We start from the raw sequence: 27,602 nt of genomic DNA on the forward strand, positions 1-27,602 counted from the left end.
ACCGTGCTCATGGATCGTTTCAGTGATGGCTCCCCGCCCAGGTAAATGGCATTAAGTAGAATGCGGCAGCTGGGAACACGCCTCATCACGTTCTTGACGGGGATATCTCTTAGAAAAACTTCGCCAAGAAATGAGCACGGAGCTGATAGATGGTTTGAACAAATTAACTTGCTGGGTCAAGGAGTTGTGACACAGGACACTGTTTGCATTGGCCATCTTGGGAAACGCGGTCTCATGCACTCTGTGAGTTGTAAAGCTTAGCATCTTTGTGCGGATTATAGTGGTCCACTGCAGCAGGGACCAGGATAACCATTACTGATCCAAAGGGGGACGACGACAAAATAAAGTTCGATACTGAACCAAGGTGGGGGATCGGCAGCTTCTCCCACCCAGGGATAGGTCACAAGCCACAGTTTCCATTGTGCACTTGGTGAAACCAGTTCCAGGGTTGACAGAATTTGATTAGAATAGCGGGATATCAATGTTGAGGAGCTACTTCATTCTGCAATATGGCCCTGCCCCTATGAATATTTTTTATACCTGTCCTATAATACATTACATCAGTATAATGTAAAGATATAAAGGCGAGGGGGAAAAAAAACACAAAATCAAAATGTTTAATTATTCACATAAATAAGTGTACTCACAGGACTTCAAAATAAACTAAATGAATTGCTGGCTTGCAATAGAATACAGTCCACAAATTAGCACCATTACCTTGACATTTTGTAAATGTGGTGAATAGATATCAATGTTGGCTGAACGGTGTTGCGTGTTAACTGAAAATAAAGAAATTAATATTTTATTCTGTTTATAGATCAGTGCTCATCAGATATATTATAGAGTAGAGATTTACTTTAGCACCACAAACACTGGAAGACAGGCGGGTAATTCCCAAATCTGTGACTTCTTGTGAATCAACGTTAAGACAGCTGTGACGTTAGCAAGTTCACTGGATAACATATTATATATGTGTATATGGTTTATGAGTATATTATACATACATATAGGTAAATGAATGGATACTCCAGACACCTAAGGCATTTTAACTTGCTAAAATGCTTTAGAGGATAACAGGAGGTCCGCTTGTCCTAATTCATAGAGTGCCTTTTTATAGAGAATTCTGCACTTTTATGAACTGATTTAGGAACACACAATCATTCAATAGAACCTGAGAGCTTCCATAGAGCTTAATTAGTCTAATACTTCTCTACAAGAAGCATTGCATTGGGCGATAGCTGCATGTGATTGGAGCTTTCACAGCAATTGCTGCACATGCGCCAATTTCATCTGGAGAGCGCATAGTGGAGGCAAGAGAGGACTCCCGGCTGGAGAAAATACTATGTAAACTTTGATTTTATAGTAGGTTCTCACCTGGTGTAAAGGAATAACTTACGATAATAATAATTAACGATTTTATATAATATTTGCATATATATTATAAACATAAAAATGTATATATATATATATATATATATATAAATACAAAATAGAATGGCTGCACTCACGGAATTTCTTCAGTTTAAAATATAACTTTTAATGAAATCGCATAAAAAATCGACGTTTCAGTCCAGCCTGTGGACTTTCATCAGGATATATATATCCTGATGAAAGTCCACAGGCTGGACTGAAACGTCGATTTTTTATGCGATTTGATTAAAAGTTATATTTTAAACTGAAGAAATTCCGTGAGTGCAGCCATTCTATTTTGTATTTGGATATTTGGAGCCCTGGTAATGCACCCGGTTTATTGCAAGAACTAAAGGACAGCTTGAGTGCAAGGTATTATATATGTTTATATATATATATATATATATATATATCTAACACATGCATACACATATCTAGTATACATGCATTTTTTTTTTTTAATAAACTTTGATGTTTTAGAGACGTACACACAATCGGTGATACATGCACAAACTCACTGACACAAACATACCCATGCGGACACACACACAAACAATGCTCGTATTATAATTTGTCTAGATGCTTTCCCGCCAGCATTGGTTCATATGCAGCCTGGTCCCTCTGTCTCTATGCACAGCTATTTACAGAGGCTCGACACTGAGGTCTGACGACATGTATACCAGAGGCCTTAGCTCTATACATTGCTAGAAGTGACTGCCTGTTGTCGCTCTTCACACCTCCCACCTTTACTGCACACATCAGTGTCAGTCTGACTTCCTTTTGCACTGCATATAACATATCTGATCTTCTATAGAGAGAAACAGAGCTGAGATTCTTTCTCTTTACAGTGATTTAAAACCAGAAAATATCTTAATGGACAGAGCAGGCCACCTGAAGATCTGTGATTTCGGGCTTGCGTTAGATAAGATGTGTGGTAAAACAGCAACGGGAGAAGCAGGTACACCAGGTTACATCGCTCCTGAGGTGAGGAACTGACCATCGCTAGTGTGATTTAATCTTTAAATAACTACATGACATGATCACCATCCACAAATGTCTTATATTCTGCTGGTATGTTTAGAAATGTATATTCCCAAGTGTTATCTCATGAGGAAGACAAATTCACCTTTAGTTTGTTTATAGATTTAGTGAACAGTAAATGTACAGATTAAAAGATGATATAAGAGATGATATAATGAAATTCCATTGATGAATGTGATGCCAATTTAAGAAAAGTATCTAAAAAGAGTCACACCTCAAAATCAGGATGCTTATTCTAAAACAGGTTAAAAAAAAAATAACAAGAAGGTGGACAGGAGGGCGAAGCCATTAACAAATCGAGACACACGCACGCTGTATATGCTCTGAGACTCTCGACTACAGTAACTTGATTTGTGGATTTCCAACCTGGTGGATCAAAACAGTTTCCCAATTCTACTGTCTTTCCACATAATGGGAAAAAATCCCCCAAATTAAAGTGGTTATAGGCAATGGTTCATGAACTATTAGTTGCTGGCTGCAACAATTCCCATGGCCCAAGATGGTGCTGCAAAGGAAATCCCACTCACTCCTAATAGGAGGAGGCCTTAGAAATGCTAGTTGAAGTGTCAAATGCAGACATTTCACCTTTGACAGTTCCCACTGAGGATCTTTCTGCTCTAACTACTAAAAGGGATATCCTTGACCTTATGAAGAAAATCCATACTATCTTTAGCGCTGACTTAGCCGTACTTACAGAAAAGCTCTTTGCCCTAACTGACTGGATTAAGGCTACAGAGGAAGATGTGTCTACTATTGGCCAACAACAGTCCTTCGTGATACAACATACCTCTCACTTCCAACAGTTTCTTGTGTCTTTGCAAGCTAGAATTGATTTCTTAGATGACTCCTGTACTAATATAAAGCTCAGAGAAGAAGCGTGAAAGTTGCGGAGAGTGAACTACCACACTTTGTTTGATGCTTGTTCACTCCTTCCATAGAGGAAGGCAAAGAGCATTCACTTATATAGTATTACCAGGCCTCCTAGATCTCCTGAGGCCACAACAGCATCCTCTCCTGACTTGTTACTACTCTTTCAAGACTTTGGTGACAATATGGCTATTGTATCTGCGGTGAAAGATAACTTATTCAATTTGAAGTCATGCAACTCACCTTCCTTCAGGATCTCTGCCGATCTTCTCTATCATGCAAATGCTCCCTATCTTCAATTACTAAGTGGTTATGGGGCTCGAACATCCAGTACAGATGAAGGCCAAACCAAAAACTAGTAGCCAATTCCAACGAGGCTCAACACAAACTATCGCATGTGGATAACTTGGCTTCATTCCTGCAAGCTTATGGGCTGCACCAAGGTTCTGGGTCTTTATAATGGCTGCTTTTTTCACACAATTGGGAGACCTCTGCCATCTAACCTTTTGTTCCACGGCAAGCCGATGAAGTAGGCTGAAACGTCTGATGTTATTTTTGGGCTTTTCCTTCCTTTGTGGTTTACGTTCTAAAGTTGGTAGTTTATATCTAGCGTTCTAGCTCCTTTTAATACTATATTTTCATGTGGAGTATATTGTGAGGTTGCCCACCTAATGCCCCCTTCCCATCCTGCTCTGGGGTTAAGGAGCGTTTAAAATCAGCACTGTGACCCACCCTAGGCTCCTTGAGTTTTACCTTATACAGTGCTCTAGTTTCCATCAGGGCGTACCCTCCATTGTTTGGTAATTATTCCGTTTTGATATGACACCCTCTGTAGTGTGCTTTACAAAGGTTTTTTGATTGGAGAGCGGCGCATCCCAAATGGAAAGTGAGGTTTCTCACTGAGAAACCTCTGGTTGGGATTTCAAATGTAGGAGAGGGATTGCATGAGCCTCAGATACTAGATCTGTAGATATTGCTAGCTAAGGTTTCACATACTGTCAATGAAAACATGGAAAAAGTATTTCTCTTTGGCTGCATATCTACTAAGTTGTTCCCTTAACTCACTTTCTGAAAAGCTGAAAAAAGGAACAAAGTAAAAAAATTGTGACAATGTTAATAAAATATTTTATTCCTAATAATGTATACCATCTAATGTAAAAAAGCCATTATTGTTAAATGTAGTGCTGCAGATAAGTGTAAATCGTATTTCCTGTATTGACAGCTAGCCTTTAGTTTTGCTGAGCATCATGGGGAATTTAGTCCTTGGTATAAAACGATAACAGAGTTGGAAATTATTGATACAGAACATTCTATATCCCACAGCTTATATTATATAATATATCTCCCAAACTAGATCTGTTCCCATGTTCAGTTATATCTTACTTCCCTGTGTGGGCAACCTGCTGAGTACATATCTCTGATTTTATATATTTGGCAGATGAAGAATGGCGAGAGATATAATGCTGCCGTAGATTGGTGGGCGTTTGGAGTAATTCTGTTCAAGATGGCCACAGGAATGTCTGCTTTCGATCGTAACAACCAATTAACACCTACAGGCCAACAATTGCTTACGAAATCGTCATATCACCACGATTTCATAAGCAAGGAGACATGGGATATTCTAAAACAGGTGTGTATCAAAGCTTTTGTATAATAATGTATAATGTGATAAATATGTTTGTTTTATAATTATTGCTGCCCGTCCCACCTCCTTGGCTGAGATCATCAATCTTGATGATCTCAATTAATCCAATGGGAAGCATTGAAAGGTTAATGCACATGAACAGCGATTCGCTGCCATGTGAAAAATACTTTCTAGGAGCCGTATTTGGTTCCGAACCGAGCCTGACAAGGTTCTCACTGGCGAAGAAGACAGAAGACAGACACTATAGGCGTGTTTGGCCTGCAGTTGAAACATTGCCGCAACTACTTAACACCAGTGTTGAAAGGGTTAAAACTAAAGGACCACATCACCCAGACCACTTTATTGAGATGAAATTAGCCCTTAGTAGTCCTTCAAGTGGATTAATATTTACTAAACACCGAAAGATATGTTAGAAACCGAATTGCAAAAAAATACTTCACAGACCAGCTTGGTTATTTTTTGCCTAAATGTTGCAGTTTGGTTTTTAATTCACTATAATTTATTGCTTAGTGAATAACCCCTTTAATCAATAAAGGCAATACATTAGAGCTGCAGTTAAAATCACATCACTCCTCAGAAATAAATATAAAAGATAAGACCTTGGCTGAATTCTTTCACGAACATAATGTGAAAACAAAAGGGCAGAAGCATGCTGTGATAAGTCATGGAACGGGCAGTGTTTGTAAAGAGGACATCAGCACACATTAAATGTACCAAGACTTGCATTAGAATATATTTAGCAGAGGTTCAGCATGAGAATTCAGGAGAATAATTTAATTTAATTGGTGCCATGGATTATGTTTATAAAGTCTGTAAATAAATGGTATGACTTACTTGTCTGTTAATTTTGCAGTCAATACTTGAACGGATGGGAAGGTTTATATTAAAGACGCTACTGTTTCTCCTTATAGCTCCTGTGCATGTCACCAGCAGAGCGCTTGGGACTAAACGGCCATATTCGTTCCCACCCGTTTTTTAGATCTATTGACTGGGTGGAGCTGGAGGCCGGCAGATTAGGTGCCCCCTTACTACCTGCGGTAAGTACACTGGCCATTAAAACTGTGGCTAGGAATAAATCTGGTGATTTAACGAACCATTTTATAAAAAATAGAAAAAAAGATAAGTAAGACAACAAAAGCCCTGAGGTATATTATTAGATGACATTGGGCTACATTCACTGGCTAAATCATTAACTAGGTGTAAAATTGTCTAAAACCAAGAAATATTAGATTTATTTTCTTTCTATTTGTGATATTTATTTTTATAAAAGTGTTACTCCAACCACCACTTCATTGATTCAAATCTGTATGTGCAGCATTTATGCTTGAAACACTGCACATATAGAGTAATATGCACTTTTCTTCATTCCTGTTCGGGACTGCCTAACGTCAGTTCTGTGCATGAAACCCGTACATCGTCAATGCATGCTGCATGCTGGCAGCTAACGTATTGTGCTTTTCCCTTGAAGCGTGAAGATGTCCCCCCCCTCACTAATTCAAGCCCTCCTTGCATCACTGTCCTCTCTACAGTGCTCCTTTATTTTTTTAAGACTATATCCACCCTCCTTCCCAGTCTCCCTCCCACTACCTCCCTCCATCCCCCTGTCACATGCTCTGATTGCGCGCACGCACTCTGAAATGGGAAATTGTCCTATGAGAAGTGTGGAGGCATTGAAGGCAGCCTGGAGCCTCACATAGGATTTCAGCAAGTAAATAAGAAAAAAAACATTTTTGCAGGTTAACAGGACTATGTATTGGAGGGCCCAAGAAATAGTGTTCAGTAGGGCATTTTACATTTTAAAAAATGTGCCCTCCACCCCTCCTCCGAAGGGTTGGAGTAACCTTTTAATGCTGTCTATTTTATTTGTGGTAATAATAATCCCACTATACTGTAATGTATGTTGCAACTGATTCAGTTCATTACTTGTCCTAAATTGTTAGATAGAAGGCCTAAGTACAGAAAATGTGTAAATAAAATGTATAGACAAGCCAGTTAGAGCAGCATTTGTGTCTTCTCCTGTAGCCCCTGCTGGACTGCCCTTTACCATCTGGGACACAGGTGAATCCCGTGTCTTCATCAGAGGCCCACAAGACACCTATTGGCTCTGAAGATCAAAAATTATTTGACGGGTTCTCATTTATAAACCCTCAGTGGAACTCCTCACCCTAATCTACGGCAGCATCTTAAAAGCATTACCACCTGCTTTATCTCTTATTATGGTAGGTATTTAAGGTATGTATTTGTGGTTGTAAATGGGGAGGAATATAAAGTGAATAAGTAACATTATATTTGTGGCCAAAGAGACATCCTTGGTCTTGTGTGGGTTAAGTTTCTTTTAAGTTTATTGTTAAAAAATACTACTAAATTAGGGGAGGGGTAGAGGGCTGACACACGGCCACTCCCTGACTGCTACTTCGCTGATCCCTTGTCTCGCCTGGGTGTGCGCCACCGAACCCCTTGGTCCCGCTGCGCCCCCGGACGCCCTCACCAAGGGTTGGGAGACACGAGGGGGTATCGAGAGGAGGCCACTTGGGAACGGGCTGGAAATCTGCGTGTGCCTGGGGACGCCCACAGAGATGTCTGCACCCTATCACGCTGCCCCCCTGCGGGTATTAAGCCTTAACTGCCGGGGCCTGAACGTCCCGGAACGCCGCACACACCTTCTCCGGGACCTACGGAAAACACGCATCTCGGTAGCCATGCTTCAGGAAACCCACTTCCTGGATGGGTCCGCACCGAAACTGCGGAATCGATATTATCTGTGCAACTTCTTCAGCAACCACTCCACCTCACGTAAGGCGGGGGTGGCCATAATTCTGGCAACTGAACTGGACTTTAAGGAGCTGGACATGATGATGGACACACAAGGGAGATTTCTTTTCCTGAAAGGCACCATCGCTGATAAACTCTACACACTGGCATCGGTCTATGTACCAAATATGAACCAGGCGCGCTTCCTGCAAGGGACGATGCGCAAATTACGAGGATTCTCAGAGGGGGCGCTCATAATAGGGGGTGACTTCAATGCCCCGTTGGATCCCCAGCTAGACGCCTCCACGGGACGTAGCTGTTTACCACACTCCAGCATTCAATCCATACGTAAATCACTGATTGAAATGGGGCTTGTCGACTGCTGGAGAGCACTGCATCCAGACGTCAGGGACTACACCCATTATTCGGCTCTCCATGGTCGCTACTCGCGTATCGACTACGCTGTGATCCAACAAGAAGGCTTGTCACGCCTCCGTTCTTCTACTATAGGACCCGCGACCTGGTCCGACCACGGCCCAGTGTTGGTGGAACTGGAATCCCACTGTTTAAGCCGACACGCTGGACATGGCGATTTAACGAAGCCCTGCTCCGAGACCCCGAAGTGGTGGGGGAAATCACGCAGACCCTTGACCAATATTTCCGGAAAAATTACGTGGAAGGCATATCGCCGATCACGATATGGGAGGCGCATAAGAGCGCCCTTTGGGGCATACTCATTCGAATAGCCTCCCGCAAGAGGAAAGCAGCTGTGAAGGAGATGACAGAACTGTACGGGACTATACAGCACTTGGAACTCCAACACAAACGGACGCAACAGACGACCACTTTTGACGAACTAACAGACGCGAGAAGGAAGCTAAGGGATCTCATCTCACGCAGATATCATCGCTCCCTGCAATACTCGAAAAACTTCTTCTATCTCCACGCTAATAATGGAGGCAAATACCTGGATCGCCTCCTGAAAGGGGAAACACAGCGCACCAGAGTGCATAAATTACGCCTGTCCGGAGGGACAACGTCGCCATTCCCCAATCTCTGTTCTGTTACGTAATGTACACAGTATGATAAATGCCACATTCTTCTTGTCTTCATTATGTTGTACTACAGGGGCCTGCGAGCTCCACTTACCTATTGTCTCAATATAATAAAACAGATTTTCAAAAAAAGGTTTATAGTTAAAAAATAAAAAAATACAAATACAAAACTTAAAAAAACAAAAACAAATTTAGAGAATATTATAAATCCAGGGGGCCTGCAGAATGTTCCCGACTACAGAGCTTACACGTTGTTGGGTGAGGATGTGATAATCCTCTGCCACAGATCAGACAGATATAGATATGATATATAACACAATGATCACACTCACCTTGATGCTTTCCTTCCTGTCACAGGTCCAACAGTTTGGCCAAAATATTAAACTAAAGAACTCTAGTTTAAATTAAGTTAGAAGATGTCTAGATCTTAAACTAAACCTGTAGTGAAAAATTAAACTCCCCTTTAAAGTAATGCTATAGTATTTGGAATACAAGACTGTATATCGAACACTAACAATATCTCTGCTTTGTCTGAGTACCCATCCCCCCCCACCCCATCATGAAAGGGTTAAAAACTCTTTCATTCACTTACCTGATTCCAGCTCTGAGATTCCTCAGTGCTGGATCAGTAGCCTCATCCTGTGATGTCATCGATTAGGAGGATCTAATGTGCTTGCGCTGCATGCGCTTTGGGGCTTCCCCGTAGAAAAGCATTGAATGAATGATTTCCTATGGGCTTTTTCAAGATGCTGGACGTCCCCATGCAAAGCTTGAAAATGTCTAGCGTCGTTTCACAGAGTAAAACTCTGTGAAACATCAGGCAGCGCCTCTACTGGCTGTCTAAATGACAGCCACTAGAGTAGACGTTAACCCTGCGGTATAATAATTGTAGTTTCTCAGAAATGTCAATAATTAATATTGCAGGGTTAAGGGGACAGGGGCACTGCACCCAGACCTCTTCAATGAGATGACGAGGTCCCTTTAAATGCAACCGTATACATTGAATACATCATATATCACAAATATACACAATGTAATCAATGTAAAATACAGAGTTATATTCACCTTTCCTCCGACCCAGCCCCCTTCGTGGGTGTTACTCTACATGTAACTCTTCCATCGCGCCGGCTCTCTTCTTTGTTTTGCCCTGCTTGGAGACGTATTACTTGGATAACTGGTAATTATCGAGCTAATACATGCCGATGAGCGCTAGGGGACGGCCGCTCTGCTTTTGCACCCTGCTCCCTCTTATGCTGTGCTGGTGCTTCTGTGCGACCAGTGCCTCTTCCTCCAAACTGCACACATCACTCGCATGACCTTGATTTCATGTGGGGTCTATGACCTCATCATCCTCCACATCATCTTCCACCAACCTCCTCTGGGACAATGGCACGCTAGCTTTAATGCCAGCGGGCCGGCATCAGAATGGAGTTATGTCACTCCATTCCTATACTCCCTAGTTGGAACTAGAAAGTTTCCATAGTAACCGCAGCGCATGCTGTTGCTATGATTGGGAGAGCAGAAGGACCTCCTGTGCAAGGTCTTTTCTGTTCTAACTTGTCAGTCAATGGCATTGACTGACAGCTGGGGGGAAAAGGGGGGAGAAAACTAGACATTTGCTAGCAAAACTGCTAGCACAATGTATGGATTAAATGTTATGCACTTTCAAAAGAAGGTAAATACAAATTTCACTACAGGTAGCCTTTAAATTTTTGTTTATGCACAAAGTTTTAAAACAAAAAAGAAAAGAATACATTTCACATAGTTAGTTATTTTAGCAATGCGATGTGGTCCTAGTGATAAAGGACCATACATATTTAATTCTGCAGGACTGGAACTGGTATTAATTCATTAACACTAGCCTCATTCAATTGTACCAGCGATAGTCCTCAATTCTAAATTTCCTCTTCATCCCTGTTAGTAGGGGATGCTGGGAATAGGTAGATTAGTGGTAGATGGTAGGTTAGTGTAGGTCCTGCTCAAAGAGTTTACCTTGACGTGGTGGCAGGCTTCATATGTTTTGGCCAAAATGTGATCACATCATTTATTGAAGAGTAGATTAAATGTAGAATCTAAAACTCACTACTACATTTAAATGACTTGCTTTATACAAATATGTTTACACTTTTTACGCTCTGTCTTCTCACCAGTGGATTTCACCAGTGGTTACCAACCTTTTTTCACTTGAGTGCCCCTTGGAAGCCATTTCCATAAATTGTACCCCTTATATTAACAGAATATTTGTAAATTTTATTGTTGCTGTTTTTTTTAAATGGATATGTTTTTCTCTGCCCTATCTCCCCCTTTTCTCAATTCCAGGCTCCTCTGCTTCTTCTCTGCCACTGGTTCACCCTGTTCTTCTGCTGCCGCAGGCTCTCCCTGCTTCTCATCTGCCCCAGGCTACCCTGCTCTTCCTCTGCCCCAGGCACCCCACAGTGCAGATACACACATGTGGATATACAGACATATGCAGATACACAGACTGACACACATGCAGATACACAGACTGACGCACATGCAGATACACAGATGTAAACTCTGACACATATAGATACAGACACACATACAGATACAAACACTGGCATACATACAGATACAGACAAAAAAATTACACAAAGACACAGATACAAACATTGACACATACACAGAGAAAACATAACACATATACATAAACAAATGTACAGACACACAGGTACAAGCACTGCTACACATGCAGATACACAGATGGCAGCACTGATATACACACAGTTGGACAGATACACTGATAAAAACACTGCCACACATGCAGATACACATACAAACACTGCCACATACACACATACAGATACAGACACACAGATACACATACAGATACACACACTGACACACATACAGTTGTACAGACCTACAGATACAAATACTGCCACACTTGCAGATACACAGACACAAAGATACAGATATACAGACACACACATGGCACACATGCAGATACATAGACACACCGATGCAATCACTGACACACATACAGATGATACAAATACAGATACACATTCTGATATACATGCAGATAAACAGACACACATACTGACACACACAGAAATACACAGATATACAGATACACACTGACACATACACAGACATACAAATGCACACACAGATACATAGATACACACATTCACGCACATACAGATACAATGACACACACAGATACCAGGGCTGCTCAAGACATTTTGCTGCCTGGGTCCAAGAGTTGCCCCTTACCCAACCATGCCACCAAAATACGCCCACATTCATTATTTTGTATTATGATAATTTTAACCAAAATGAAATATATCATGATTAGATTAGTACATTCCAGTAACATATTTAGATCAATGCACACTAAATTAAATGTCACAGTGGTATTAACATATTAGCTAAGTACAATATACATTAATCGCTAACAATAACAAACCAAAGAGGATGAAGTTAATTTGTCATGTAGGGTCTATGCCATTAGTCTGGGGATGTGTGTTTGTGTTTTGGAGATATAGTGTGTCTGTGTGTGCGGGAAATGAAGTGTGTCTGTGTGTGTCCTAGGGATGTAGTGTGTGTCTGCTGGGGACGTAGTGTGTCTGTGTGTGCGCTACGGATGTAGTGTGTTTGTTGGGGATGTAGTATGTCTGTGTACTTGGGATTTAGTGTCTGTGTGTGCTAGGGATGTAGTCTGTTTGTGTGTGCTGGGGATGTACGGTGTCTTTGTGTGTACTTGTTATGTAGTGTGTGTGCAGGGAATGTTTGTGTCTGGGGATGTAGTGTATCTCTGTGTGCTGGGGATGTAGTGTGAGTGTGTGCTGGAGATGTATTATGTGTGCTGGTGATGTGGTGTGTGCTGGGGATGCAGTGTGTCTGTGTGTGAGTGCTCCTGTTTTTGTTAAAAAGTTAGATAATGTAGTTATTATACTGTAACGGAATGCAGTATAATAAGGCACGATATCCGTTGGTATCCTCAGGAAATCCACAGTCAGAGTAGAAAGCAAGGCAATATCCCCAATCCTCCCAATAACCGGACGAAACACAGTTTGGGAGTCAACTAACTCGGTTTATTCACAAGCAGCATATTTAAGCAGTTCCCCATGCAAGGGGTTTCCACACAGATAATCCAGGGGATTTCTCCCAACATGCATTGTGACTTTCCCAACAGGCATTGCTGCACGAGAAGGATACTCCCACTAAAATGGACGATTAAGTGGATTATCCCCTCGTGCAGCAAAAGCGACAATTGACTTTAAAATACATAATTCACACAATATTCGGTACTTTGGAATAACCGAACGTTCGGTAGATAGCTGGGGTCGGAGCGCACACTTTGAGAGAATACCGCTCTGATCCCAGCTGAATTGACCGAACGCCGCACAGAATACATTTAAACATGGAAGTTGGTCTAAAAGTACCGAATAAGTACGGGACACATAATGTACCGAACGCGGAACTCCCGAACGCTCTGGAAGTCCAGCGGTGTTCGGATCATTGAGTAGCCGTTTTCAGTTCCAGGCTCTCGACGACCGAACACCGCTGCAGAGACAAAGGATCCAAGATGGCCGACCGCCGCATGGTCGGTAGCCGAACGACGGCCACCTAGGAGAGCCCTTAATTACCGATTGCAACAATGTTGCAATCGGTTAATTGGTGCCACACGACTGGTGAGTGGGTGGTCTACCTGGGGAGCCCTCATTCGTATGGCGAACGGCCTGGATAGCCGGGTTTCGTCAACCGAGAGGGATTTGTATGCTGGCAGCGTACGGCTGCCAGCATGCGAACGGCCACAATACGGTACATACACAGTACATATTCAGCCTACAGACAACCTTTAATAACTACAGTCCAGAAGTGGCTAGGTTTGCCACAATGCTCCCCCAGAACCAAGCCGGCATACACAGTCTGATCCCAACGGATCGGCTTGGGGATGTCCGGGAGAGTACTCACAGATCACTTCTCGAGTTCAGTCTGTCTGGATAACCCGTCAGCGTTACCGTTTTGTTTTCCGGGCCGATAATGAATGGTAAAGTCAAAGGGCTGCAGCGCCAAACTCCAGCGCAGCAGCCGGGCATTGTCTCCAGATACACGGTTTAGCCACACCAACGGGTTGTGATCTGTGAGTAAGGAAAAAGGTTGTCCGTACAAATATGGCTGTAACTTTTTGAGGGCCCACACCACGGCCAGGCATTCTTTCTCAATGGCAGCGTAGCTCACTTCACGCGGCAGCAACTTGCGGCTTAAGTAGGCTACGGGGTGTTCTCCGCCATCGGCTCCCACTTGGCTCAGTACTGCCCCCAATCCAAACATTGAAGCGTCTGTGTGAACAAGAAATCTTTTAGTTGGATCAGGAGCAGTTAACACAGGAGCATTAGTTAGAGCCGTTTTGAGTTGCTGGAATGCCTGTTCACACTCTGGGGCCCAGACAACCTGTCGGGGTAGGTTCTTTTTAGTCAAGTCCGTTAGGGGTTTGGCCAGGGTGCTATAGTCTGGAACAAACTTCCGATAGTAGCCGGCCGTCCCTAAAAACGCCAGCACCTGAGTCTTAGTCCTGGGGGTAGGCCACTTTGCTACGGCCTCAATCTTGGCTGGCTCGGGTCTCTGCTGCCCACACCCTACTCGGTGTCCCAGATACTGCACCTCAGCCATACCTATGTGGCACTTGCTAGGCTTTAACGTTAACCCAGCCTCCCCAATACGATCTAGGATCGCCCCTATATGGTGTAGGTGGTCTTCCCAGGTCTGGCTAAAGATGGCTGTCATCTAGATAGGCACAGGCATACTCCTGGAAACCGTCCAGTAGCCGATCTACCATCCGCTGAAAGGTAGCCGGAGCGTTTTTCATTCCGAAAGGCATGACCTTGAACTGGTACAGGCCAAACGGAGTGACAAACGCCGACTTGGGGATGGCGTCATCGGCTAGCGGAATTTGCCAGTACCCCTTACACAGGTCAATGGTAGTGAGATACTGGCCCCGTGCCATCTTATCTAACAGCTCGTCTATCCGGGGCATCGGGTAGGCATCAGACACCGTTTTGTCATTTAGCCTCCGGTAGTCGACACAGAACCTGGTGGTGCCATCCTTTTTAGGTACCAGGACTACCGGCGATGCCCAGGGGCTATCGGAGGGTTCGATAACCCCTAGCTGTAACATTTCATCTAGCTCGGCTTTCATATGGGTACGGACTGATTCCGGAACCCTATATGGAGCCTGCCTCATAGGCAGCTGTCCCAGGGTGTCTACCCGGTGGGTGGCTAGCGGAGTGTAACCAGGTAAATTGGAGAAGGTAGCTCCTTTGGCTTCAATCAGCGCTTGTACCTGGGCACGCTCCTGGGGGCTGAGCCGCTCCCCCAGCTGAACTCCCCGGGAGGGCTCTATCGGTGCCTCGGGTTCTAGTAGGTCAGGTAAGGGTAGGTTCTCCTGATCCTCTAAGGAGGAGGCACATATTGCCGTCACATCCTCGATCCTCTCATGGTAGGGTTTGAGCATGTTCACGTGGAGCATGCGTCTCTTCCCTACCCCTGAGCAGGGGCCGATCACATAGGTAGTGTCGCATCGCTGCTCCACTACCTGGTATGGGCCTTGCCAGATGGCCTGCAGCTTGTCTGTGCGGACGGGTTTTAAAATTAAAACCTTCTGTCCCACCTGAAAGCTGCGGTCTCGGGCTCCTCTATCGTACCAGCGTCGCTGTCGTTGCTGGGCCGCCTGAAGGTTGGTGTGTACAGCCTGAGTGAGCGCCTCCAGACGGTCCCTGAACTCCAATACGTAGGATATGATAGGGGTTTCGTTGGTAGTACTCTCTCCCTCCCAATGTTCCCTAATCAAGTTCAAGGGTCCCCGCACCCTTCTCCCAAATAGTAACTCAAACGGGGAGAACCCTGTCGACTCCTGGGGAACCTCTCTATAAGCAAAGAGCAGGTGAGGCAGAAACCTCTCCCAGTCTTTGTGGGTCTCCCCGAACGTCCGAAGCATCTGCTTCAGCGTCCCGTTGAACCTCTCACATAGCCCATTGGACTGGGGGTGGTAGGCGGAATTAACTATTGGCTTAATGCCACATACCTTCCACATATGTTGGGTAACTTTGGCCGTAAATTGGGTACCTCGGTCCGAGATTATCTCTTGGGGAAACCCTACCCGGGAAAACACTTTCATTAACGCTTCCGCTACGGTCTCAGCATGGATATTAGTGAGGGCCACAGCTTCGGGGTACCTGGTGGCGTAATCCACTACAGTTAAAATGTATCTTTTGCCAGAGGGACTGGGTTTTGGCAGGGGCCCTACGATATCCACCGCTACTCTGCTGAAGGGTTCTGTGATAATGGGTAGGGGACATAGCTTGGCCTTGTGGCGATCCCCTCGTTTACCTACTCGCTGGCAGACGTCGCAAGAGGTGCAATACTGGCGCACATCCTGAGAGATCCCGGGCCAGAAGAAGGCATGTGTTAAGCGGTATCGGGTACGGGTCATCCCTAGGTGTCCTGACAAGGGGATATCATGAGCAATTCTAAGCAGCTCCTGCCTATACTTTTGCGGTACCACTAGCTGTTTGTTAGTCAAGGTGACAGACCCCCCCACATCTTTTGTCGTGACACGGTATAACAACTCTTTCTCCCAGATGTACCGCTCCCCCTCTAGCCCTGCTTGGTCTGTTTGTGCCCGGTCCCTATATACTTGGAGGGTGGGATCGGTCTGGACTTCGGTCGCAAAGGTAGTCGGGGTATCCCAGGGTATGGGGGTCGGTTGGGGAACATGGTCTCTTACCTGAGCCTCAGAGTGTATCGGTGTAGCCGTGGTGCGAGCCTGTTGCCGGGTGGTTACGGGGTGTGCCTCCTGGTATGGAGCCTGGGGAATAAAAGCGGAAGTCATCTGGCCTAAGTCATTCCCCAGCACAACATCTGCAGGTAAATTCTGCATAAGCCCCACTTCCACAGTCCCCTCTCCCACACCCCAATCCAAGTGTACTTTGGCAGTAGGTAGCCGGTATACTGCTCCCCCGGCCACCCGTACTGCCACTGAGCCGCCAGTGTGGGTTGCGCCTGGTACCAAATGTGGTGCGACCAAAGTTAAAGTGGCTCCCGAATCCCGGAGCCCTTGTACCTCCTTCCCCTCTAGGGTTACTAGCTGCCGATGATGTTGTCGGTTGTCGGTGGCTCGGACCGACATTACTTCGTGGAGCACCCCTAGAGGCTCCTCAATTTGAGCGCTCAGCAATTCTTGGGTGGCGGGTGCTACCTGGTAATGGTGCGCAGCAGCCCTTGGTGCCAAATTTTGTCGCACCTGATTCCAAGCTTGCCGGCTCCGGTTTTGGGTGCACTCCCGAGAAATGTGTCCCCACTGCTTGCAGGTGTGACACTGAATGTTAGCCCGGCCGTTGTATCGGGAGGGGGGTGGTGGAGTATTCAGTGCTGGCCTGTGCAGGGGTACGGTGGGGCCGGTAGGAGTAAAATTATTGGGTGGCCCAGTAATCCGAGGGAGAGTCTTATTCTGTGATCCGTGATGCCTCCTGGCATCAAAATGCTGATCCGCCAACCTAGCGGCTTCGGGTAGGGTGAGTGGTTTACGGTCTCTCACCCACTCTTGTGCTTCTGGGGACAAACCATTAAAAAACTGTTCCAGTAGCATAAGCTGTCGCAACTCCTCCATGTTAGTAGCGTTGCTGGCCTGTATCCAGCCTAGTGATGCTTGATCCAGCTTGTGCGCCCACTCTGCGTGAGAATCTTTCTCAGGTTTGCGCAAGCCCCTGAACTTGCGCCGGTACGCCTCTGGGGTAATAGCATACCTCTCCAAGATCGCCCTCTTTACTTTAGGGTAATCCTTGCTGTCCTCTCGAGGTACAGCACGGTAGGCTTCCGCTGCCCTACCCGATAATTTGCCTGCCAGCAGCGGCACCCATACTGCGGGTTCCAAATCGTGCAAATCGCACAGCCGCTCAAAATCCTGTAAATACCCATCAATTTCGTCCTTTTCTTCACAAAACGCTTTAAATGCGTGATGTGGGACTTTGGGCTTTACCTGTCCATAGGTGGAGGCAGTAATAGATTCTGCCCTAGGCGGTGTCTCAGGGGTGCAGGTCGCCATCAGATAATCCTGTACATCCGATACCATCACGGTCAATATTTCCAACGGTACTGGTTGCGGCAGAAACGCCAACCTGGTTCGTAGCTCTTTCTGGAATGGGGTCTCTTCCATGGCTGGTGGAGGTGTAGCGCTGCGGGCTCCGTCTCCCTCCATCAGTTCCGCGATCAGCACAGCCTTAGATTTGTTGCTGGCTATTTTGCCCCTGGCTTCCAGTAGCTCTTTTAAAGTCTGTCGTTTCAGTATGGTATAGTCAATCTCCATACGAATTGCCCTTGCTTTCCTTGTTCGGTAGTTCCAGTTTACACGAACGCTGCTTTTCGGCTGTCAGGTTCGGATCCCGTCGCTTGCCACCAATTGTAACGGAATGCAGTATAATAAGGCACGATATCCGTTGGTATCCTCAGGAAATCCACAGTCAGAGTAGAAAGCAAGGCAATATCCCCAATCCTCCCAATAACCGGACGAAACACAGTTTGGGAGTCAACTAACTCGGTTTATTCACAAGCAGCATATTTAAGCAGTTCCCCATGCAAGGGGTTTCCACACAGATAATCCAGGGGATTTCTCCCAACATGCATTGTGACTTTCCCAACAGGCAATGCTGCACGAGAAGGATACTCCCACTAAAATGGACGATTAAGTGGATTATCCCCTCGTGCAGCAAAACCGACAATTGACTTTAAAATACATAATTCACACAATATTCGGTACTTTGGAATAACCGAACGTTCGGTAGATAGCTGGGGTCGGAGCGCACACTTTGAGAGAATACCGCTCTGATCCCAGCTGAATTGACCGAACGCCGCACAGAATACATTTAAACATGGAAGTTGGTCTAAAAGTACCGAATAAGTACGGGACACATAATGTACCGAACGCGGAACTCCCGAACGCTCTGGAAGTCCAGCGGTGTTCGGATCATTGAGTAGCCGTTTTCAGTTCCAGGCTCTCGACGACCGAACACCGCTGCAGAGACAAAGGATCCAAGATGGCCGACCGCCGCATGGTCGGTAGCCGAACGACGGCCACCTAGGAGAGCCCTTAATTACCGATTGCAACAATGTTGCAATCGGTTAATTGGTGCCACACGACTGGTGAGTGGGTGGTCTACCTGGGGAGCCCTCATTCGTATGGCGAACGGCCTGGATAGCCGGGTTTCGTCAACCGAGAGGGATTTGTATGCTGGCAGCGTACGGCTGCCAGCATGCGAACGGCCACAATACGGTACATACACAGGTTAACATACACAGTACATATTCAGCCTACAGACAACCTTTAATAACTACAGTCCAGAAGTGGCTAGGTTTGCCACATATACCTAAAAATATTTTATTTGAAAAACACAGACCAAAAGGAAAGCACTTATTTTAAAGTATTAGTGATATAACTGTATGGGTATAGTCACAGATTAAAGCAGAACAACTTTGATTGTAATACTTGTGCTACACACAACTACAAAGTGTAACACTTGAAAATATGTATCTAGCCTGAATATAAAAAATATATAAATTCACCACATAGTAAGCAAATAGTGAGCAAAAAAGTCCAAACTTGCATCACCCACAATAGGAGAAAAAAAGGCTTCTCAACTAAATAGTGGAAAGTATAATGTAAAGAAAAACAAAACTGAAATCAAATCAAGTCCTACCACTATAATGGACATAAAAAACTACCCTGCATAACAATAAATAGGTACACAGACAAACAGATCCAGATACACAGACATACAGATACACACATACAGATGTACAGACAGATGTAAACACTGCCACACATGCATATACACAAATACACACACTGACACACACAGAGATACAGATACAGACTGACACACAGATACACAGACATACAGATACACTGACACACCCAGATACACAGACATACAGATACACTGACACACGTACACAGGTACAAATATTACATACATACTGACAACGAAAACACACATACCTTTTGGGTGACTTCTGCTGGCTAGGGATGTTGGGAGTTGAGGGCTATCTCCTCTGTCGGTCGGCCCTACCCCTTTTCGCAGCCTCCTCCCGTGCGACTTGGTATGTTATAGCTGGAAAGAGGTTACCACTCTCACTTCCTCCCAGCACTCGCCTCTCTCGGTCCGCCCCGCCTCCTTTCGCGACCCCCTCCTGTGCGACTTGGTATGTTACAGGTGGGAAGAAGTTACCATCTCACTCTCACTCTCACACAGAATTCCGTGCAAGTTAGAAGGGGCCCGGTTGCACTATTAAAGCGCTGCAGTGCACAATCGGGCCCCTCATGGTACATGTCCACCGGGTGGCCTTGAGTGCATGGTCCACCCAATGGACCCACTCGCCTTACGGTCCCCAGTCTGTGTGGTGTGTTGCACTGCCGCCGCAACAGTTTTTTTCGCATACCACCTGGGGCACTGAATTGTACACCTGGAGGTATGCGTACGGGTTGGGAACCCCTGGTGGAGTATTAAACACACAATAGGAAGGACATTAGAGGGATAGCAACCAAAGAAGGTGGAAAAGTAGTAGAACTGGAGGTTAGAGTGGCGTGTGGCGCTTTAAAAAAGAGCAAGAGACAAGTTTTTGAGATAGAAGTTACTCTGGGAGGCCATAAGCTTTTCTGCAGAGATGGGTTTTGAGCGACTTCTTAAATGATTGAAGGCTATGGGAGAGTCTGATGGGGGTAGGCAGGCTATTCCAAAGGAAGGGAGACGCCAGCGAGAATTATTGCAAGCATAATTTAGCAGTAAGAGTATGAGCAGTGGACAGGAGAAAATCTAATCTATGATAGAGCGGAGAGACCAAAAAGCAGCATATCTAGAGATAAGAGTTATCTAGAGTTGTTAAGAGCTTTTAAGGCAAGGGTTAGTATTTTAAATTGACTCTTATAGGATATAGGAATGTCAATGTAAGGATTGACAGAGGGGTGAAGAGCAACAGAAGCAAAAAAAATAAAAAATCAGCCTTGCGGCAGACATGGGCAATGTTTTTTTTTTTTTTTTTTTTAAATTCTTTATTTTGTCGTGCACAATTAAGACAATATACATTTACACCAGCAATGCCACAACAGCTTATGCCAGGGTTTCCATATTCGTAAAAGCACAGGTGTATGGCATGGTTAAACAGTGCACTTTTTTGTTTATATTTAGGAAGAGTGAACAGTAGTGAAACAAACTTATGAGAGTTTAGTCAGGTTATCTCAAGATGTGTCAAACCAGTAGCATATATAAAAGTTGCTGGGTACATGCTGCCTAGCCTGTTACCGTGTGAGTAAATATGATGGAGTAAAAGACGTACACAGTATGGCTTGACATGGTTACATGAAAATCTGCCTCAGTGTTTAATAGTATAGTAAACTGACTAATCCTGTGACCTGTGGGATTAACATGCTAGCTGAACATAAGGTAACATCGCTGTACATATAATTGTCATGCTGATTCAAAAACTAACAATGTGTATACGTGGTGTAGCTATATGTGCCTGAATAGGTTAATTGTATGTCGGCCGTAGGATTAGTGGTGTCACGAGAAAATACGTTTGAGGTGGCATGTGTGGAAGCAAAATGTCATAGCGAGGTCCCCTGGGGTCCCCCAGGTAGAGGTCTCCTTGTGGATAGGTCGGGTGGAGGAGGGTCCATATCCAGAGGTCGCGATGTGGCACAGTGAGTCGTGTTCGGTCTCCCCGTCCTGGACCCCTTTTCACCATGTGTCTCTGATGGCTCACCCGATGCCTCGTTGGGGTTGTACAGTGCTCTGTTGTGGGTGTCCCTGAATCTCCGTTTGGGACCGGTGAGTGAGCAGGAGTTGGTAGGGAGGTGTGCGGTCATGTTGCCGTTTGTTCACTGTGTTCAGGCCACGCGAGGTAACCCTCCAGTTTCTGTCATGCTGCAGGGTCAATACCTCACTGTCCAGCATTCGGCGTCTGCTGAGGGACGATGTTAGTCCAGGCTGGCGTCTCTCACTTTTACCCCTGTTCGTTAGGGAGGTTACATAGCGTTGTTCAGACGGGATTCCCCCTTTGCCCCAGGACTGTATCAGAGCCGGTGCCATCTTGCCACGAGCCTGGGAGCCAGTATGGGCCAGGGTCGTCCCTTCCGGGATAATGCGGGGAGTCCTGCTGGTCGGTGCTAGTCGTCGTGTAGCCGCTCTCCGCTGACGTGGCCGGCACCCACGGGGTATGTCCCCTACTGCTCTCAGCCTGGGAGGGCTTTTAATGTGTGAGCTAGCGGCGAGGGACTTCGTTGTGCCCTGAGGTGGAGTCCCGGATTTCCCAGCGCCTTGCACCCGGTCCCGGGTGATTGAATTACGGTGGGTCTTCGCCGGTTGTAAATGCAGTGCCAGCTTGGCCCAAAAACGGTCAAAGATATCTGCAATGGGGTCTTTAGCATGGCCACTGGGGCCTGATGGTGCATGATGGTGCAGTCGCGTGTCACTTTTGGTTGGATCAGGCTTTTCCGCCATGTTGGAGGCCCCCGCTCCCATACTGCTTAAGGGGAGCACCAGGACTGTCGCGTTATAGTGAGGGTGGGGTGCCTCTTTTGGCGGGGACCGGGATATCCCCCACCGGTCCACAGGGGGGGGGGAAGCAGTACCTGCTCGTGTAAGGGTTTCAGTGTCGGGCGGGAAGGCGGCCGTCCTTCCCCCTCCCTCGCCTCTCTCAGTAGGCCCAAACCGGTTATTGCGGTTCCCGGACAGATCGGGTTCCGAGTAAGGTGTCTCCGGGTCCATAGGAGCTTCGTTAGTCCAGTGGGCTGTGTTGAGGGTGAGTCGTGTCACTTTACCCCGTTTTACCGGCATAATTGAGTCTTTGCTGCAGGAGCTCATGTTGAGTGCGTCTTGTCGCTTCGCTAGCTCGGCTCCGCCCCCCATGGGCAATGTTTTTAAGGTGGAATCGAGAGATTTTGGCAATAGACTGGTCTAGAGGCACAATGGTGAGACCAGAATCAAAAATAACACCAAGACAATGAGCTATCCCCTTAGAGGGTACGTTTGTTTAGGCAGGATCCTGACACATTTTGTTCCTTTACATCTAACATGTCTTGTTGTGACTACTTGTTTGTTAGTCAACCTTTTGTACAGCACTGCACTATTCGTTAGTGCATTAGAAATAATAATAATAGCAATTGTCATATTTAATAAAGCCATGCCCGGTCCAACCGTGGACATCCGCTGAGGGTCTTTAAATTAAAATGTCTACTGTCCACCCCCTGCCACCATTGCCTGCGGGTGGGGACCCTGATAATAATATAAGGGTGGGACTTAAAACCTATATTTTAGTAATATAGTTTTTTTGACCCCATAGACTTTTTATTTATTTATTTATTTTGCTTTTTTAATGTGGCAGTTGTTTAGCAAGCCATATAATTAAAACTCACAGAGCTGAGCGTTTCAACGTTTTGGTTTGCCCCATTTTGTATGGCATTGTTTGGACTTTACTGAATAACTCTGTATGAATCTGTATAATATCCCTGGAAGTGTTTACTAATGATAACTATGTTACATGAGACAGTGCTCGTGACATTCATAACACATGTCGGTTGCCATTAATGATAATGAAGTTGTGGGGAAAATGTCTGTGCAATCTCTCTCAGTGGGTGACCAGTGAGAGGTTTAGAGCATCAGTTTGTACTGGATTAATTTATGCAAACCAATAAGTTTGAATGACTATCTGTTCCTGTCCAAATTAGAAATAATTAAATTGCGTATACGCAGAAGTAAATTCACACTGAGACACGCGGTTCAGGTTAAATGAAAGAACTTCGAGGAAATTTAATGGCATCTGTTAAAAAGTGGGTGCGCAGACCCTTATAAAGGCATTATTACATCATTGAAGAAAATCAAGATATCAACAAGTAAACATTATTAATTGGTTTAGGTGTTAAGTGGTTAGTTAAAAGCCCTCCCTGCTGGGTGGTATATCTGACGTCACAACTACCGTCATGATCTTCTCCTCCAGATTTCAGCGCCATCTTGCTAGCACGAGGAGTTTTACTCGATGGGAGGGGGGCTTTGGCAGCTATTCATTTTGAGTAATTGGCACGTTAGTCTCTTATAGTTAGTCCTCAAGGTCCTTTTTAGTAACTTACACATTTTATTAAGACTATCTGCTACAATATTTCATTCAACAGGATCCTAGCATTTCCTGCTGACACACTATTTCTATGAACAAAGCATTACTGTAAAACTTAACCTTATGAGGCCTGTGGGATAAGGATATAGATTTAAAGGGGCCTAGGGTGTTAAAGGGGCCTAATAATTCTACAACAGTCCCCCCTATAAAATGTTAATTACTAAAAAGATAAACTTTATTTGTTAATATCAGAAGATTTGTTAGCCCAAAGACACATAAACCCCATGACCGCTAACTTGGTGTTAATGCAAAGTGCAAGTCTATCCCTTATCTGACCCTAACAGGCTGCAGCTCATCCGTCAGTACGGCTCTCGAACACTTCACTCCATGGGTATCCCGCGGTGGCTTGTCCACCACTTCTCCACACGGTAGACTAACCCATACAGACGGAAGCTGTCCCTTAGCTGTCCCTTCCTAGAATTTCTGCACTTCATCATCATAAGGGAGAGTTTGTAGCGGAAGACAGGGTGATGTGAGGTCTTGATCACCAATTTCCAGATGAGTAAAGGTTGGTGTCGTTTGGTCTACAGTCTTCTGTAAGAATTTTCTAAGGCATGGGAGGACACAACAAACGAGAAGAGCGAGAACAAAAAGAAAAATTAGTAGAGCCATACCAATGTGAACTAAAGCTTTCTGCCAACCAGTCATCCAACCAAACCATCTTTCCCAGGGATCAGTTACCCCAGAATTCCTTTTCAACTCTTCTGAGAGTTTATTTAATTTTTCTATGGCCAAGGTGACTTTACCATTAGGACCTGTGTTTTCTGGAATGTAGGTGCAACAAGTCATGGTGTCGGGTAGTATTTTACATACACCCCCCTTTTCAGCTAGAATCATGTCTAAGGCCAGTCTGTTCTGAAAGGTCATCTGGGATGTGGCCTGTAATTGTTCGGCCAATCCCTGGAGGGCATCCCTGGTGTAGTTAACAAAGCGCTGCTGGTTGTAATAGATGTAATTAATCCAATTAAAGTTTTTGTTGGCAGTGACTATAGTAAACAATGATTCAAATCCCACCGCGACTTCATCTCTATTATTATTATTATTATTATTATTTTATTATTTATATAGCGCCAACAAATTCCGTAGCGCTGTACAATGGGTGGACTAACAGACACATAATTGAGATCAGACCACTGGACGTACAGGAACAGAGGGGGTTGAGGGCCCTGCTCAATGAGCTTACATGCTAGAGGGAGTGGGGTATAGTGACACAAACGGGTTAAAGTAGGGGAATTAAATAGTTTGTTAGAGAAGGGTTTATTGAGTGCTTGGTAGGTCATTTTTGACAGTTGCAGGAAAGGAGTCATGGGGTGGGGGATGAGAAGCCTGCTGACAGTTTAATTGATACGCTTTAACGAAGAAGTGAGTTTTCAAAGATTTTTTGAAGGAGTGGCGGCTGGGTGAAAGTCTGATTGAGGAGGGAAGTGAGTTCCACAGAATAGGTGCAGCCCTAGAGAAGTCTTGAAGGCGAGCGTCAGAGGTGGGGAACCGGGCAGAGGATAGGCGTAGGTCTTGGGATGAGCGCAGGGGTCTCGACGGGACATACTTGTGTATGAGGGAGGATAGGTATGTTGGAGCAGCATTATGTAGGGATTTGTAAGCAAGTGCCAGAATTTTGAATTGGGCCCTATATCTAACTGGAAGCCAATGCAGGGACTGACAGAGCGTGGAGGCGTGGGAGGTGCGACCGGACAGGAAAATAAGCCTCGCAGCCGCGTTCATTACAGATTGCAGCGGTGCAAGCTGGGAACATGTAAGACCGATCAGAAGGGGATTGCAGTAGTCGAGGCGAGAGAGAACAACAGCATGAACCAATATCTTAGCCGCGTCCGGCGTTAGATATGGGCGGATGCGCGCTATGTTCTTGAGTTGGAAGCGACAGGATTTGACTATCGATTGGACATGGGGAGTAAAAGAGAGGTCAGAATCGAAAAGAACTCCTAGGCAGCGAGCCTGCGAGGTAGAGGTGATAGTAGCGCCGTTGACTTGGATGGAGACAACAGGAGTAGCAGCACTTGATGGAGGAAAAACTAGAAGTTCTGTTTTGGACAGGTTGAGTTTAAGGAAGTGAGCAGCCATCCAGTTGGAAATAGCAGAGAGGCAGTCAGAAACACGAGTCAAGGTGGGCGGAGAGAGATCAGGGGAGGACAGGTAGATTTGCGTGTCATCTGCATATAAATGATATTGGAAACCAAAGGAGCTGATGAGTTTACCAAGGGAGGCAGTATAGATAGAGAACAATAGGGGGCCGAGGACAGATCCTTGGGGGACGCCGACAGAGAGGGGTTGGTGAGAAGAGGCAGAACCAGAGAAAGAAACACTGAAAGAGCGCTGGGAGAGGTAGGAGGAGCACCAGGAGAGAGCAGTATCCCGTAGACCAAAGTTACGAAGAATGTGAAGAAGCTGTTGATGATCAACAGTGTCAAATGCGGCAGAAAGATCAAGGAGGATTAGGATAGAGTATTGGCCGTGAGATTTAGCGGCAATTAAGTCGTTGGATACTTTGGTCACAGCAGTTTCGACAGAGTGACCAGCGCGGAATCCAGACTGAAGGGGGTCAAGCAGAGAGTTGGATTCGAGAAAGTCTGTCAATCTGGCGTACACAACTCTCTCGAGGATCTTGGAGGCAAATGGGAGTAGCGAGATAGGGCGGTAGTTGGATGGGGAGTTGGGATCAAGGTTGGGCTTTTTAAGAATCGGGGTTACGGTTGCATGTTTGAAGGGTGAGGGAAATGTGCCAGAGGGAAGGGAGAGATTGAAAATGCTAGCGAGAGGAAGAGCAAGAGAGGGAGACAAAGTGCGGATGAGATGCGAGGGAATAGGATCGAGAGAGCAGGTGGTGGGGCGGGAGGACAGGAGCAGTGCAGAAACCTCTTGTGCTGTAGCAGGTGCAAATGTGCATAGGATGGCAGGGGGGGTGGGGTTGGGTGATATAATGATAGGGGAAGGAGAGAGATTAGAGATCTCTTTCCTGATTGTAGAGATCTTCTCAGTGAAATGAGATGCAAAGTTTGTGGCGGACAAGGTGGTGGAAGGAGGGGTAGTCACAGGGCGAAGAAGAGCATCAAAAGTGTGAAACAGGTGTTTGGGTTGATGGGACAGTGTGCTTATGAGGGTTTTGAAGTAGTTTACTTTTGCAGAGGAAAGAGCCATGCTGTAGGAGCGCAGCATAAATTTATAGTGGACAAAGTCAGATGCAGAGTGAGACTTTCTCCAGCAGCGTTCAGCAGTTCTGGAACATTTTTGGAGGTAACGGGTCAGCTTAGTGTGCCAGGGTTGTAGTTGGGGGCGCTTGCTGCGTTTAACTGTAGGAGGTGCCATGATGTCAAGTTGAGAGGAGAGAGTGGAGTTGTAGAGTGAGGTTGCAGAGTTAGGGCAGTTGAGATTTGAGATGGGTAAAAGGAGTGTTTGGAGTGTGGTGGAGAAGTGCTGGAGATCGAGGGAGTTGAGGTTTCTGCGAGGTTGGAGAGTTGATGGTGTTGAAATTTTGGTATGAGGTATGCAGATGTTAAATGTTAGCAGATGGTGGTCAGACAAAGGAAATGGATCAGTGGAGAGATCGGAGGTGGTACAAAGATTGGTGAAGATGAGGTCAAGAGTGTTTCCTGCAGTGTGAGTTGCGGAGGAGGAAATCTGTGTGAGTC

This window comes from Pelobates fuscus, chromosome 12 (genome assembly GCF_036172605.1).
Source record: "Pelobates fuscus isolate aPelFus1 chromosome 12, aPelFus1.pri, whole genome shotgun sequence".
Classification (NCBI taxonomy): Eukaryota; Metazoa; Chordata; class Amphibia; order Anura; family Pelobatidae; genus Pelobates; species Pelobates fuscus.